Below are 17914 nucleotides of genomic sequence, written 5' to 3' on the forward strand. Positions count from 1 at the left end.
ACAGAGATAAAAAAGTCGGAAAAAGTTTCTATTTCTAGAGGAAAACGACGGCGTAGGAGAGGCAGCAACTGCTCGTACTTGTTGTATTTTAGTTGTTGTTGTTGTTGTTGTTTTGTTTTTTGTTTAGTCTTTTTTTTTGGGGGGGGGGGGGTGAAAAAAACATGTGAAATGAAATTTTCAGATGTCTTACATATTTTTGAATAAATTAAATTAATTTATTTTGAATTAAAACGGATAAATCACTATTTTTCTTGAGAGACTCTCTTTCACAAAAATGCATTTTTCTCAGCTTTCTAGAAAAAAAGTGGTCTTTTTGGTGCAACCAGGCTCTATTCAACTTAAGATAAATCAAGAATGGAACAAGGTACAAACAAATGGTTTTTTCCCTAGTTAAATAGAGAGTCTCCTCTTTCCTTTGAGCTGTTTGGTGTTTTCAGAGTCATAGTACAAAATACTCTCTGGGTCTTGACATATTACTCAGAATGCCCCAAAACGCTGGCACATGGCACTGACCATTTTATAAAAGGTCTGGCACTCAATGAGTTAAGTTACACATGTTGTTTGAATGTTATCATATTGATTTTTATCTCATACTAGAGACCTGAGTTTGACCTTAAAGTGAATCACCAAAACTGTGGATGTGTTAATTAAAGCAGAAGTAAGCGGAATGTTTGTGTTAATATACGTCTTAAATAGTTATATCTTCCGACAGCAATCACTTACATGTTTCGGTCCAAGAGTGTTTGGACCGAAACTCTGCTCTGCTCTGAGCCGAGGAGAAAACTTTTCTTGTATCCTACAATTTTTATCCAATGAGGAGAGAGAACGGCATGAAGGGCTGTGTGTGGAGCCAAGGGATGCGCGTGAATGTGGTGACGTAGGGACGAGGACCAATAGATCCATGACGAGGGCGGGGGCTGCTAACTCCATCGGCTGACAAGAAGTTATGGTACGTTCAGGGCAACCCGTAACTCGCGTTTTTCCGAACTGTGAAGTCGTACCAGTTCGATCTGGTACGAGTTCACGGGTCGGAAGTTACGAGTGGCCGTTATAGTGACTTTCACAGGTAAAACAGGTCGGAAAAACACAAGTGGGTTGCCGGGAACGCTGCAAAGTCGTAAGTCATGACTTGAAGCTGTAACTTACGGTTTCAAAAGCCTGCCTAGAACGCAGCATTAGCCAAAACGACCGGATCGCTTACTTCTGCTTTAAGAAAAATAACTTAATGTATCTTTATTATATTATATTTTCTAATCTTTATTATATTAAATAATCTGCTGTTGTTTTTCAGTAGAACCTCCTTCTACCTCCATCACCAGCCTCTAATCACTGCCACCATTACAGCCCCACACTCCCCCCACCTACCAATCCATGAAAACATCTTCAACCCACCAATTGCTCGACTCCCATCCAGACGCCCTTTCTGGAAGAACACCCCACCAGCCTACTTCACCACCCAATCAGCCTGGAAAAAGGAGTGGGCTTCCAAGGAGGTCCCCAATAAACACCTGGGGCCCTAGTTTCGTGGCGTAGCACAAGGTGGCGCAGCTGGCGCAGTGCAAGTTTCGACCAGTGCAGCCCGGCGCACGGTCAGTTTGGCAGTTTGGTAGATCGCTGAGATAGGTGTGGCGGCGCAGCAGGGGGAGATCACAGATTCAGTTTGGCGTAGTGGAAGTTTCGTGCCAATGAGTCGCGCCGAGGTTGCGCCGAAAGCTCGCCAGCTCCAACCTGGTCTACTCTCGGCGCAAGGCGAAGTGTAGCTGGTGCAGTGGTAGATTGGCTGACCAGTGCGCAGTGCGCACACGTCACCAAGACCTCACAGGCAGGTTTCCACAGTTCCAGGCACATTTAGATGCAATAAATAATCACAACAAACACTATTTAATGCAACTAATGGAATCAACACGTGAATTTATATCTATATAGATTGTCCCGTCATATCTGACGTCAGATCAAAGGCTGTTGGCACACGGAATGGAAACTCAACCTGAATTAACAGAGCAGCCGCAGATGTTCCAAGAGCAGGATTGTGAGGGTGGATGACTGCATGTCGCTGCCATGTTGAGACTATGCATTGTGCTGTTGTGACGATCTGCTTTATTTATTTTAGCGGGCGAGCAACCACGTTGTCACGCAGCCGTAACGAAAAACAAAAAACAAACAAACTATCATCCCTCTTAGCCAACCACAACAGACTCGGCATCAGATAGTACCTATACTCAGCATCTCTCATCACAGAAAAAAAATAAAAAAGAGACGGACAGACAGAGAGAGACAGAGAGAGAGAGAGAGAGAGACAGAGAGAGAGAGAGAGACGCTGGGTAATGCGTCCTTTACGCTGAGATGCTCCTGATTTCATCCCTGTTACGCATGGTTATCCCCAAAGAAACACATATGGTGTTTGTGATTAGTGTACACCTCTGCCATCCAGTCCTCCCATTGAGCTGGCCAGCTCTCCCTGTACCCCCCCCCCCCCCCCCTACCCAGAGGCTGCCTTCATCAACTCTTGCTAACATTTCAATATTTCGCACATTCTGTGTCATAAACTGTAAACTGTCTTGTCTGTAACAACATCTATTGCACGTCCTGGGTGAGGGATCCCTCCTCTGTTGCTCACCCTGAGGTTTCTCCGATTTTTCCCTGTTAAAAGGGTTTTCTATGGAGTTTTTCCTCAGTCGATGTGAGGGTCTAAGGACAGAGGATGTTGTTATGATGCCATGTAAAGCCCTTTGAGACAAACCGTTTGTAAAAAAAAATGGGCTATACAAATAAAATTGCCTTGCCTTGCCTTGCCTCTCATCTTTCTTACACAGGGTTTAAATACTAAATGTGATTTTATTTATTAGTTGTTGTTTTTTTTACACTGGCCAACAGTTCTCAGTGTATCAGGTCAAACCTGATTAAGTATATTAGTAAACTCATTATTCATCCACTCTGAGTTCGGACCTCCCGGACCAAAACACCTGTTTCCTCCTGGGAGAAGTTCGGCCTCTGGCGTCGCTGTCTCCTCTGTCCATGTCGAAGTATAAAATAACAAAATTGCAGTGTGCATCGCCCGCGGGGCAGTTAACTCATTGAGTGCCATTGACGTATATGTACGTCAATCAAAATCCAGTGCTTGAGTGCCATTGATGTACATACGTCAAACGCAGTTTTCTGCGGCTGGTAAATGGGGACGCTGTCGTGCACACTGAGTAATTTTGGGGCTTCTGGGATGCGTAGAACGAAGAAGACTGTAGATCAGAGCAAGAAGTGAAGAAGAAGAAGATGAGCGCGATCGGTACGGTGATAAAAAAGTTGGAAAAAGTTTCTATTTCTAGAGAAAAACGACAGGCAGAGCCTGGAGCAAGTGATCGGAGGAGGCAGGAAAGCTAAACAGATCTAGATGATCAGCACCAAAATGCCTAAGCGAAAGTGAAAGCGGATCGTGGAGTCAGTTTCACCAGTTGCTGTCTGAAACCGACCTCGAATATAGTGACGACGAACCGAGAGATCAGCGTGGTGAGTCGCCTGCTGCGGCCGCGTCCAGCAAAGAGGCTGAAGAACGGCATGACATCTCCCTCCCTACTTCAGAGACGAAGGGGCAGCAACTGCAGGAGAAGTAGGAGAGCAGGCATCACTCTGCAGAGTAGGACTCCTACTTGTTGTATTTTATTTTTTTTGTACAATGAAAAAACATGTGAAATGAAATTTTCGGATGTCTTACATGTTTTTTGTTGCCAATATTAAAACAGATAAATCACAGTTTTTCTTGAGAGACTCTCTTTAACAAAATGTTAGTTTTTCAGCTTTCTAGAAAAAAAGTGGTCTTTTTGGTGCAACCAGGCTGTATTCACCTTAAGATATATCAAGAATGGAACAAGGTACAAACAAATGGTTTTTCCCTAGTTAAATAGAGAGTCTCCTCTTTCCTTTGAGCTATTTGGTGTTTTCAGAGTCATAGTACAAAATAGTCGTTGGGTCTTGAAATATTACTCAAAATGCCCCGAAACACTGGCACAGGGCTCTGACCATTTTATAAAAGGGCTGGCACTCAATGAGTTAAAGGTGAGGAGAGGAGCTCATTTGATTGGTGAAGATCTGAATCAGCTGTGTTAATCCAACTTCACGCCTTTCTCTCCTCCACCTTAATCACACAGGGACGAGGGGAGTGCCTGTGCTGGCCTGCACCGGACTGCGCCATGCACCAAACTTGCAAAATGCGCCTGGACACACCCCGTTGGCGCGGTGCAGCTGCGCTTCGCCTAGACTGCGCCTAGTCTAGGAAACTAGGGCCCCTGGTGTTAGACCCTACTCAACAGGTCCCTGGCACGGCACCGACCTCCCAAGGAGACAGTGATCAACCCTCAACAGCTTCAGGACTGGACATGGCCCATGCTTGGCCAGCCTTCACAGATGGGGCAGCAGCCCTAGCCCATTGTGTGCTTGTGGAGAGGAGCAGACATGGAACACATCATTGAAGCCTGCCCTCTCCAACGACTGAAAGGAGGACTGGTCACCCTCCACACAGCAGACCAGGAGGCAACTGCTTGGCTGAAAGACTTTGCATTAGCTAAATAAAATAATAAATCACTGCCACTAACAAACTATATTTAATGAACCTGAATAATCACAAACATGAGTTATATTTACAACTAAAAAACAATGTTGAGACTGAGAAAATATTTCACTACTTAAACAATGAGTCATATTCTGCTGAAAGTGAAAAACCAGGTGTAGTGAAGGTAAACTGTATGTGGAAATATCCAGGAGTTTTCCCTTGTTTGTTCATCAAACTGCTTCAAACACTCAAACAAACTGTCTTCAGCAGTAGTAGATGTGTCTGTTCCGTCTGTACCACAGCAACATACTAGTGATGCTGGGCCGTCTCCATGGAGACGTCATGAGATGTGTGAACGCTGCTCAGGTTCATCATTTATAAACTGATTCATTCAGTTCAACGTTCACTAAAAACATGAACATGTCCAATGAAGCACAGACTTCCTCTGTGACCAGACATCCTGACAGACTGAACACACACAACAACACACAGGAACCCTCTGTCAACACCTGCTGCTGTGTTCAAGTGGCATCAGATAAACAGCTGGATGGATCCTCACCTGAGAGTCTCCAGTCTACAGTGTGGACTCTCCAGTCCACCAGACAGAAGCTTCACTCCTGAGTCCTGCAGGTTGTTGTTACTCAGGTCCAGGTGTCTCAGACTAGAGGACTGGGAGCTGAGGACTGAGGACAGAGCTTCACAGCTTCTCTCTGAGAGGTTACAGCTGCTCAGTCTGAGGAGGAATTCAAGGAAAAACACTCACATATGAAGGAAATAACAGGTTAGAGTCATAAATACACAACATTTCAACACAAACCTGAGAGTTTACAGTATTTCTTACTTAAGGGGATAGTTCAACATTTTGGCAAATTGGCCCATTGCCATAATCACTATAGTCATAGCAGTAGGTTTGTTACCTTTATTTGTCAGTGCAAGCTATTTTTAGAACCGCTGAGACAGACAGAACGTTACCATGGCGTGGTGAATGTGCAGGTCACAACTTGTCCACCAGAGCGTTTTGGAGTTTTTGAATTGTGTATTTGATGAGCAGCGTAGCTCTGAGCAGCTTTGGCTCTGCTCCGCCATTCTAAAAATAGCTTGCACCAACAAATAAGGTAACAAACCTACTGCTATGACTATAGGGATTATGGCAATGGGCCAATTTGCCAAAATGTTGAACTATCCTTTTAACATGTTCCAGTTTGTATAAATAGATTTATAGATAGATTTGATTATAAACTGTGATCTCTCACTCATCTTTGTATATTCATATACATGTATATAATTGTTTTGTTGTTTGTATATATACAGTCAGTGTTAAAATCACAGACTCTACCCTGCCTGCATCACCACAGTCACACCTAACCACACCCCCTAAGGTGATATAACCCCGCCCTCTGACCTTTGACCCTCTCTTTCCCTCCAAACATTGCCTGAAGACAACGTGACTGTACTGACCTCACTTCCTTCGGTCATTAATTTAAGTTGCTCATGTTGTTTGAATGTTATCATATTGATTTTTATCTCATACTAGAGACCTGAGTTTGACCTTAAAGCGAATCACCAAAACTGTGGATGTGTTAATTAAGTTTAAGACAAATAACTTCATTTATCTTTATTATTTGTTTGATGTCATAATTTGTAATGTTCCTTTATTATTTCATGGTACAGAACAAATCATCCACTACCTACACTACACTACTGCACTACAAAACTGTCATAAAACCTGAGCAGTGTTCACTCTGGTGTAGGGATGGGTACCTTTTGCATTTGAATCGATACCGTATCGATACTCGGTACCTGGGAACCGATACCGGTACCAATCGGTACCTGTTTTCGGTACTTTTTGTGTGTGTGGTAATTAAAAAAATAAAAAAATAAATAAATAAAAACGTCTGAAATTTGAATATTTACCCCTTAACAACATCACAACTCCTCAGCCTTTAAGAGTATTTTATGTTTTAGGGATGGGCAATGATTTTCATTTAACGGAATAGTCATTCAATGAAAAAAAAAAAAAAGTTTATGAGACCATAGTCTTGTCTGAAAAAAATGTCAGTTTTTACTGTGGGAAAATGAGAAACATGGAGAGACTCGTACAGCCATCAGAAAGCTCTATGTGAAACTTTGTCAAATAAAAAACAAAACAAAACTGAAATTGCAGTGCAAACTCTGCAACATGTGGACTTCACGTTTTGACGAGAGGAGAGTGGGAGACTTCATCCTCGTTTAGATGTGCTCTCATTACGTGCCGAGGACTTGAATGGCGCCGCTGTGAGGAGAAGCGGGACCCGGGACCGGACTGCTTCGGTACGGATTGTCAAAACTGTCCGTTCTTCACGTTAAATGACGGACGGCTGTTTTTCAGGTAGTGATTTAAAACAACGGGCTGGCGCTACCGCGTCTCATTTCAGAGAGAGAGAGAGGGAGGAGGGGGGGCGTGAGTGTGCAGTGCTCATGCAGACTGCACTCTTGCTGACGCACGACGAAGGTGCGTTCAGGTACCGAAATGTGGTACAGATTGACTTTATGTGAATCAATACTCTGTAGTTTGGTGGGAATTCGGTCGGTACCAAAAAAGTACCAAATTTCGGTACCCATCCCTACTCTGGTGACAGTTGTGGAAATTTTTTGCTGTTTGCTGTTGGTGAATAATGAAATAGAGACTTCTGCCGGCCGACAACTTTTTATTTCCTTGCAAGGAAAGGTCAGTTCTAATCCGAGCGGTGATGGTAAGAAAAGACAAAGACAATGGGGACACCAAAACAGTTATACCTGAGGAACGGCCCACCCCTTGGGTGTGTTTTACACCCTTTGTCTGCTGTGGGGTTGGCCCCCCTACTCAGGGTGTCTTTTCACACTCTAATCAACACAATTTAAAATACAAAAGGGTTTGAGTATATCATGACAAAGTGAGAGGTTGGGTGTCTCCGAAACTTGAAATGCAATTACAAGGTCTAGACATTAAAATACACAAATGGGTAACAAACAAAAGGAGGGTGGGGACGTCTCAAGTGATTAACTCATTGAGTGCCAACCACGTAATTTCTCGTTTTTCGTTCCCATGCGTTGAGTGCCAAAAACGAAATTTTTCGTTTTTTGCTTTTTTTTTTAATTATGAAAATAGACACTTTAATACACATTATATGTAAATTTGGGGACTCTACGACGAGGAGAACTGAAATAGATGACGATCAAAGTCACATGACAGCTCATGATCTGGAAGTTTTTATCATAACTCAGCTTCTGCAAACGGAGTTCTGCATGCAGATGCAGCGCAGCTGCTCCGCTGCTGCTCTGCTCTCACCCGCGAGGCTGCAGCAGCTGGGAGCTGAACCAGGAAGCTCTCAGCCCACTGTCCCGCCCGGTCTTCATCTGGAGCAACACCGTGTCCTCCCCAAAGTCCTCCCGCGGTAAAATCTGATGGTCTCTGGGTCAAAGCAGACCGGCACCACCGACCCGTACCACAGACGGACCGCGAACACCGGCGGGACCGGTGTTCGCGAGCCGCTGTGGCCGACAGAGCCTCACGTTCCGCGGCGAGAGGCTGTGACACGGCACGGTGCGTCTGTGTTATTGCTGTTTAGTGGCGCCCCCCCCGCCCCCGATGGTGGTTTTGTGAATAGAACAACAATTGTTGTGTATATTTATCTTATACGAGCCCTTTGATCCAGAAATGCGAGTGTCTGAAGAGCGACAGACACAAACAGCGCACCTTTCATAAAAGACGCTCTATCTCCTTTTCTAGAAAAAAAGGAGGGATTTTGGTGAAACCCAGCCATGTTTAGCTTGACTTTTCTCAGGAACGGAGGCACGTAGAAACAAACGGTTTGTGGCCATTTGAAGGATAAAGTTAAACCTTTCAAATGAGCCACAGTATGTGTTGGTGGCAATAATATAGAATACACTATGGCTCTAAAATAAAAAGTCAAATATGGTCTAATTTGCCGGTACACTTGACTAAAACTTTGGAAAGGAGCGCGGCACTCAATGAGTTAAAACAAAGGAATATTCAAATTTAAAATTACACAGAGAACGCTGCTCAGGTACATCATTTATAGACTGATTCATTCAGTTCAACATTCACTAAAAACATGAACATGTCCAATGAAGCACAGCCTTCCTCTGTGACCAGACATCCTGACAGACTGAACACACACAACAACACAAAGGAACCCTCTGTCAACACCTGCTGCTGTGTTCAAGTGGCATCAGATAAACAGCTGGATGGATCCTCACCTGAGAGTCTCCAGTCTACAGTGTGGACTCTCCAGTCCACCAGACAGCAGCTTCACTCCTGAGTCCTGCAGGTTGTTGTTACTCAGGTCCAGGTGTCTCAGACTAGAGGACTGGGAGTTGAGGACTGAGGACAGAGCTTCACAGTTTCTCACTGAGAGGTTACAGCCGCTCAGTCTGAAGAGGAATTCAAGGAAAAACACTCATATACTCAATATGAAGGAAATAACAGGTTAGAATCATAAATACACAACATTTCAACACAAACCTGAGTTTACAGTGTTTCTAACATAAAGGGATAGTTCAACATTTTGGTAAATTGCCCCATTGCCATAATCCCTATAGTCGTAGCAGTAGGTTCATTACCTTCATTTGTCGGTGCAAGCTATTTTTAGAACCGCCGAGCCGAGTGGCGAGCTGCTCAGAGCTACGCTACGGAGGCTCATGGGATTTCTTGGTTTCCCTCATCAAACTAATCAAATACATAATTCAAAAACTCCAAAACGATCTGGTGGACAAGTTGGGACCTGCACATTCACCACGTTATGAGATAGTTACAGAACGTTACGAGACAGAGTCGTTTTAGAGGTAAATTCATGCAAAACCGCTGATGTACATTGCCTTCAGGGACAGTTTTTCAGCAAGCAGTCTTTGTATTTCCCTCCAAAACAACTCTGTCTGGTAATGTTCCGTTATTATCTCATAGCGTGGTGAATGTGCATGTAACAGCTTGTCCACCAGAGCGTTTTGGAGTTTTTGGATTGTGTCAAATACACAATCCAAAAACTCCAACATGTGTATTCGTGTATTTTTTTGTGTATTTGATGAGTTTGATGAGGGAAACCAGGAAATCCCATTAGCCTCTGTAGCGTAGCTCTGAGCAGCTCGCGGCTCTGCTCAGCCGTTCTAAAAATAGCTTGTACTGACAATTAAAGGTAACGAACCTACTGCTATGACTATAGGGATTATAGCAATGGGCCAATTTGCCAAAATGTTGAACTATCCTTTTAACATGTTCCAGCTTGTATGAATAGGTTTATAGATGGATTTGTTTATAAACTGTGATCTCTCACTCATCTTTGTATAATCGTATATGTATATATTTGTTTTGTTGTTTGTATATATACAGTCAGTATTAAAATCCCAGAATCCACCCTGCCTGCATCACCACATTCACACCTAACCACACCCCCTAAGGTGATATAACCCCACCCTCTGACCTTTGACCCTCTCTTTCCCTCCAAACATTTGCCTGAAGACAATGTGACTGTACTGACCTCACTTCCTTTGTTCATTGATTTAAGTTGCTCATGTTGTTTGAATGTTATCATATAGATTTTTATCTCATACTAGAGACCTGAGTTTGACCTTAAAGTGAATCACCAAAACTGTGGACGTGTTAATTAAGTTAAAAAAAAAAAAAAAAAAACTTCATTTATCTTTATTATTTGTTTGATGTCATAATGTGTAATGTCCCTTTATTATTTCATTGTACAGAACAAATCATCCACTAACTACACCAACTATCATCATATTGGACCAGATTCCTGGAATCAGTGTTTTAATGTTCACACCACTTCAGATGTTCAGTGAGCCACCACCAAATGCAGTTTAGTTTCTTCAGTCAGTGTTTGTGTCAGTTCACACTTGAAAAGAACTCCCTATAAGTTCATTTCATGCAGATGAAAATTAACTAATTCATGTTCATCTGTTCTGTTTATTTAAATAAATAATCAGCTGTTGTTTTTCAGTAGAACCTCCTTCTACCTCCATCACCAATCTCTAATGAATTAATGAACTAAAAACAAAAACAATGTTGAGATTGAGAGAATATTTTACCACTAAAACAATGAGTGATATTCTGGTGAAAGTGAAAAACCAGGTGTAGTGAAGGTAAACTGTATGTGGAAATATCCAGGGGCTTTTTTCTTTTTCTGAGTTTTCACTTGTTTGTTCATCAAACTGCTTCAAACACTCAAACAAACTGTCTTCAGCAGTATTGGATGTGTCTGTACCGTCTGTACCACAGTAACAACTAGTGATGCTGGGCCGTCTCCATGGAGATGTCATGAGACGTGATGCAAAACTGTCATAAAACCTGAGCAGTGTTCACTCTGGTGACAGTGAACGCTGCTCAGGTTCATCATTTATAGACTGATTCATTCAGTTCAACATTCATTAAAAACATGAACATGTCTAATGAAGCACAGCCTTCCTCTGTCACCAGACATCCTGACAGACTGAACACACACAACATCACACAGGAACCCTCTGTCAACACCTGCTGCTGTGTTCAAGTGGCATCAGATAAACAGCTGGATGGATCCTCACCTGAGAGTCTCCAGTCTACAGTGTGGACTCTCCAGTCCACCAGACAGCAGCTTCACTCCTGAGTCCTGCAGGTTGTTGTTACTCAGGTCCAGGTGTCTCAGACTAGAGGACTGGGAGCTGAGGACTGAGGACAGAGCTTCACAGCTTCTCTCTGAGAGGTTACAGCTGTTCAGGCTGAAGAGGAATTCAAGGAAAAACACTCACATACTCAATATGAAGGAAATAACAGGTTAGAATCATAAATACACAACATTTCAACACAAACCTGAGAGTTTACAGTGTTTCTTACTCAACATGGTCCAGTTTGTATCAATAGATTTATAGATAGATTTTTTATTATATACTGTGATCTCTCACTCATCTATATTTGTTTTGTTGTTTGGGTGACACTTTATTTTAAGGGGTCCTTGTTCCTGTGTATCTACCTAATTAATTACAGTGTAATTACCTATGTAACCGTATGTAATAACATGTACTTACATTGTAAATACATAGTGTATTTTGGTGTACTTACAGGTCCTTGTTACACTTGTAATAAGAAATGCCAAAGTGGCCTCTCTCTGCACAAGCATTTCTTATTACAAGTGTAACAAGGACCTGTAAGGACACCAAAATACACTATGTATTTACAATGTAAGTACATGTTATTACATACGGTTACATAGGTAATTACACTGTAATTAATTAGGTAGATACACAGGAACAAGGACCCCTTAAAATAAAGTGTTACCGTTGTTTGTATATACAGCAGGGAAAATAAGAATTGAACACGTCGACATTTTTCTCAGAAAATATATTGCATGGTGTGCGTGCATGGAGGCCATGGCGGTTGAGTGCATTACTTATTGTTTTCTCTGAAACAACTGTACCTGCTGATTCCAGGTCTTTCTGAAGCTCTCCACCAGTGGTCCTGGACTGTTAGGGAACCCTTCTGATTATTGTTTTGACTCTTCTGTCTGAAATCTTTGGTTGCGTAGGTCTTTAGACAGCTCTTAGACAGCTCTTTGCTATTACCAATCATACAATACTTCTTGTCTGACACCTTGGTGGTGAGAAACCTTTTTAAAAGGCATCAATCAGGACTAAACCAGCAGATATTACTTTGCACTGATAGGAGACAGGATTACATTCTAAATACTGACAAACTCCAGCTGCTTTCTTAGCTTTCCATACCTTTTTGCCCCTCCTTTTCTTCATGTGTTCAATACTTATTCCCTGTGTCATTTCACTTTATTACACATAACTTAATTTATTGACATTAATGTTCGGATTTCTTTGTTATATGTGCATTACTTGGGTTGATGCCGACATCTGGTGAAAATTTCATGTCAATAGCTCTATTAGAAATATATTTTCTGAGAAAAATGTATACAGTCAGTGTTAAAATCACAGACTCCACCCTGCCTGCATCACCACGGTCACACCTAACCACACCCCCTAAGGTGAACCCCGCCCTCTGACCTATGACCTTCTCTTTCCCTCCAAACATTTGCCTGAAGACAACATGACTGTACTGACTTCACTTCCTTTGTTTATTGATTTAAGTTGCTCATGTTGTTTGAATGTTATCATATAGATTTTTATCTCATACTAGAGACCTGAGTTTGACCTTAAAGTGAATCACCAAAACTGTGGACGTGTTAATTAAAGCAGATATCAGTGGCACGGCCGTTTCGGCTAATGCTGTGTTCAAGGCAGGCTTTTGAAACCGTAAGTTACAGCTTCAAGTCACAACTACGACTTGGTAGCGTTCCAGGTAACCCGTAGCTCGTGTTTTTACCGTCCTGTTGTCTGTGAAAGTTCCCTATAACGGCCACTCGTAACTTCCGACCCGTGAACTCGTACCAGATCGAACTGGTATGACTTCACAGGAAGGAAAAAACACAAAGTACGAGTTTCCTTGAACGCACCATGAGTTAGCAGCCCCCGCCCTTGTCAGGCATCAATTGGTCCTCGTGCTACGTCACCACATTCACGCGCATCCCTTGGCTGCACACACAGCCCTTCATGCCGTTCTGTCCCCTCATTGGATAACACTTGTATCCCACAAGGAAAATTTTCTCCTCGGGTTACAGCAGAGCAGAGTGACGGAGAGACTCGTGTTTAGGCTGAAATACTTCATGTAAGTGATTGCTGACGGAAAATAGGACTATTTAGGACTTATATTAACAAAAACATTCCACTGATATCTGCTTTAAGTTAAAAAAAAAAAAAACTTCATTTATCTTTATTATTTCATTGTACAGAACAAATCATTCACTACCTACACCAACTATCATCCAAACCATACCTGACGCCAGTGGAACAGTTCGATGAGAAAAAGTACAGACCAAGAACACCACACTGGAGAGCCCAGTAAATAAACTGTGTTTGCTGCAAGAAGCAGTGTGAAGACAAGAGGATCACATGATGAAAAAATGTGAAGAAAAAAGGACTGATACATAAGAGTTTGAGACAATACTTTATTGATATTTGATGACTTGTATTGTTTGATTTAATTTAATGATTGTTTCAGTTTATGGCTCTTTGTATTTTAATTAATTTGGCAATGCTTAATCATTAGGGGCCGGATATGTAGGAGCCATAATTTATAGATATGTAAAAAGAGTTTGAGATTTAGATTGTATTTCATTATTTCTAAGTTTGTGTTTTAGATCTATGTGTTGTATATTTATAGTGCAGAGTTGAGAGAGATTACGGCACCGGCTGCCTCAGCTTTGGATGTAAGAGTGGTGAGGCTGGTCCCACGAGACTTACAGTGAGTGTGTTACGTCATTTCCTGCCTGTGCCTCTAGTACTGTTGTTGTGTTGTGTTAGACTCTCTAAATTAGCAGAACCTTTGACGGAGGATTGCTCCGTCAAAGGTTCTGCTAATTTAGTCGCTTAAAGCACCACTGTATACTACGTTTTGGTATATTACACACGTTTCTGTCACTTAAGTCTTTAACAGGACTTTTCTCCGTATTTCCCCGTTCAACTTGTTATATTTACCGCGGGTCCGCTAGCCCTCTCTTTCCACCTCTCCCTCCCTCTCCTGCTCCATGTGCCAGATGTTCAGCTACTCCTCTGCCTCCTTTAGCGATAATGGTACGTGTAATAAGTGTAGTTTGTTTGTAGTCCTGGAGGTGAGACTCAGTGAGTTAGAGTCCCGGCTCATCACCATGGAGGCTAGCGCTAGCCCCTTAGCTTCAGAAGCTTGTCAGGTCCCCTTAGCCGGTGTGGAGCCACCTAGCCTAGCCACCGCTAGCAGTTCCCCCGCAGCTCCCGAGCAGCCGGGAACTAGCCAGTTCCGCTAGGTGACAGCACGAGGGAAACATAGACACAATAAGCCTGTGTTTGCCCACCAACCCCTTCATGTTTCCAACCGCTTTTCTCAGCGACCCACTCGCTGAGAATAAAACTCAACATGTCGGCTCTGTTGCTCACAGCCCTGCTGTGAAGCCGGCATTAGTCATTGGCAGCTCTGTTTTACGGAACGTGAAAGTAGAGACTCCAGCGAGCATTAAAGTGAAATTCCGGCGTAAGTGTAAACCATGGTCAAACACACCGTAACACCGAGTTAGACCCCCCCTCGAGAGATCAATTTGCCCGACCGCTACATTCACGAGATCCACCAACTTCAGCAAATACCGCAATATCGCCACACACGGCGCTCTCCGGATCCACTGTCTGACCGCAACCAAAACGCCACCATTTGCCCAAAATAATGCTCAGAACTGCACCAAATGTCATCAATAGTACACACAGGGTCCCAGCACGTAGTACGAGTTGTCAAACATCTGCTAGCTTTGCCTGTTTTCTTTAGCAAGGAGACCAGATACAACTCACCTACTTCTCCTCCTGGAGCCGCTTGTTGGGGGGAAGCCCTGACGAGTCGATCACCGAGTGCACCGGAGTTCCGCAGCTCTTAAAAATGCTCATTTGCGCCTATATCGTGGCCAGCACTCGATAATAATAGTTATAAAGTGATATGCAAGATAAAAAATAAAAAAAACTCTGATTGTATTTCCATGAGGTAATTGTTGATTGAGCTGCGGAAATCCGGTGCACTCGGTGATCGACTCGTCAGGGCTTCCTCACCAACAAGCGGCTCCAGAAGGAGAAGTAGGTGAGTTGTATCTGGTCTCCTTGCTAAAGAAAACAGGCAAAGCTAGCAGATGTTTGACAACTCGTACTACGTGCTGGGACCCTGTGTGTACTATTGATGACATTTGGTGCAGTTCTGAGCATTATTTTGGGCAAATGGTGGCGTTTTGGTTGCGGTCAGACAGTGGATCCGGAGAGCGCCGTGTGTGGCGATATTGCGGTATTTGCTGAAGTTGGTGGATCTCGTGAATGTAGCGGTCGGGCAAATTGATCTCTCGAGGGGGGGTCTAACTCGGTGTTACGGTGTGTTTGACCATGGTTTACACTTACGCCGGAAAGTGCATCCCAGGGGCCAGAGAGGGTGACGTTGAGGCTAACCTCAGATAACCCAAGGAGAGTATGACAGGGGCTACAACACCTCACCAACTACAAAGGCAGCCATAAAGCAGCTACATCAACAGACTGAGCCCTGCTGGTAGAGGAGCTAAATAACTTCTTTGCCCGCTTTGAGACCAGAAGCTCCTCCTCCACAACACCCCTGGACACCGCAACACCTGCTCTCACTGTTGAACAGCATGAGGTGAGGCAGGTCTTCAAAATGGTGAACCCCAGGAAGGCTGCTGGCCCTGACATAGTACCTGGGAAGGTACTCAAGACATGCTGCAACAAACTCGCTCCTGTCTTCACCAACATCTTCAATCTGTCTCTCTCCCAGGCTACCGTCCCCCCTTCTCTAAAGTCAGCAACAATCATCCCTGTCCCAAAGGAGTCATCCTCAAACAGCCTACCAGACTACTGACCGGTGGCCCTCACCCCTCTCATAATGAAGTGTTTTGAAAGACTGGTGCTAAAACACATTAAAACCGGCCTCCCTTCATCCCTGGACCACTATCAGTTTGCTTACAGAACCAACCGGTCCACAGATGACGCCATTTCCATTACCCTCCATACTGCCCTGGAACACCTGGAACACAGGAACAGTTACGTCAGGATGCTTTTTGTGGATTACTCCTCCGCCTTAAACACCATCATCCCAGACATCCTGATCCATAAACTGCTGACCCTTGGCCTCCCTATACCCACCTGTAGCTGGATTTCTGGGCCTCACATCGCAGACAACATGACATGGTCACTCAACACACAGGCGACTGTGAAAAAAGCACAACAGCGTCTCCATTTCCTAAGACTACTGAAGAAAAATGATCTGTGTCAAAAGCTGCTGGTGTCCTTCTACAGGTCAGCAATAGAAAGCATCCTGACATACTGCATCTCTGTGTGGTTTGCAGGGTTGCAGGCTGCAGACAAGAAGGCTCTGGAGAGAATCATCAAGACAGCAGAGAAAATCATTGGTTGCCCCCTCCCCTCTCTGTCAGACTTTGCACACTCCCGCATTCTCTCCAGAGCAGAAACCATCATTAAGGACAATTCACACCCAGGTCATCATCTGTTTGAACTGTTGCCCTCTGGCAGGCGCTACAGGTCCACCAAATCCAGAACCACCAGATTTACAAACAGTTTCTTCCCAAATGCCATAACACATTTTAACAAACAAACCCCCACAGTCACCCTCTCATTCATGAACATTACACTGTTGCACTTTCCGTTTCTTGCACTCTCTGTATAGATGTTGTTGGTTTTATTTATTGTTTTATTAGGGTCCGGGCAGCGCAGCTGCCAGGACACTATTGTATTCCTAGGAATTCTTCTTCTTCTTCTTCTTTCTTTCTTCTTCCAAGGAAGTCATACTTCCCATGGGTGAAAACTCACCAAACTTTGCACAAAGGTTCAGTCCCATGCCAGATTCACTCAACTCCAAGGACATGTGCCCCCCCCTCCTAGGGGGGGCACAATAAGCGTTTAAATTTAAAAACTTAAAAAATTCCTACCAAACCAACGGTAGATGCTACAGTGTTGAAACTTCACCACAATGTCGCCTCAATACTGCTGAAACTTTTGTCCACTTAAACTTATTACAAATTATGAAGTCCATCACTCTGTTTTTTTCAATAACTGTAAAACCTTTAAAATGTATCTCCTCCCACAATTTTTGCTCAATTGACACCAAACTTGCTACAGAGCATCTCCAGACCGTCCTCCACAAAACTTGTTTCTCGGATTTTTGATTAAGCAAAAATTGAGCCTACAGTGCATGAAAACGTTTGACTGTAAACACTACTGTAAACATATACCATCAAATTCTTGCTAAATACATTTTCAAACTTCCTGAAAAAAAATGAGAATATTCTGGAGTCATGGTTGATGGAGTTTAGCAAATATCAGAATTTTATCTCAAAAACTGAATTTTTGAGAACATTTTGAATTCTGCTCTCATGGGAACAACTGCAGCCAATGTGAGAGTGGAATTTATAAACATCATATTTTCTCTTATGAAGCAAAACACTTATCATTAAAAACAAATCACCAACATTTCCATGCTGTCAAGATGCAATTTATGTATTATCAGATTTTTGTTTAGATGACTGAATTTCTGACTTTTGGCCATTTCATCACAACAGCTGCCCGGGCACTGACTCACCTGAGTGGATAAATGAAGCTACACAGCAGGTCTCACTACCAGCCAATTAGCTCAGCGAGTTAGGAGCTGGTTCTTGGTGTCAGAGATTGTGAGTTCGAGACCCAGCAAGGGTGATGATGACAATGACAGATCAAAATGTCACATGTCCTCAAGCTGTTTTGCTGTCTAGATGCAATTTATGTATT

General features: G+C 43.2%; 1 protein-coding gene and 1 pseudogene across 2 annotated transcripts in view; one reads left to right on the plus strand and one right to left on the minus strand.

Annotated features, from left to right (window-relative positions):
* Positions 1-17914, plus strand: part of LOC146975212 (protein NLRC3-like) — a 347620-nt gene that overhangs the window by 181235 nt on the left and 148471 nt on the right. The window lies entirely within an intron of this gene.
* LOC146975223 (uncharacterized) overlaps positions 1-17914 on the minus strand; it is a 30136-nt pseudogene that overhangs the window by 6579 nt on the left and 5643 nt on the right. The window contains exons 3-5 of the transcript XR_015037405.1: positions 11108-11281; positions 8780-8953; positions 5100-5273 (exon numbers count right to left, since the gene is read on the minus strand). The product of XR_015037405.1 is annotated as an uncharacterized LOC146975223 (transcript). The remainder of the gene's footprint in view (positions 1-5099; positions 5274-8779; positions 8954-11107; positions 11282-17914) is intronic.

Source organism: Trachurus japonicus, chromosome 13 (genome assembly GCF_045865225.1).
Source record: "Trachurus japonicus isolate A0001 chromosome 13, Traja_1.0".
Taxonomy (NCBI): Eukaryota; Metazoa; Chordata; class Actinopteri; order Carangiformes; family Carangidae; genus Trachurus; species Trachurus japonicus.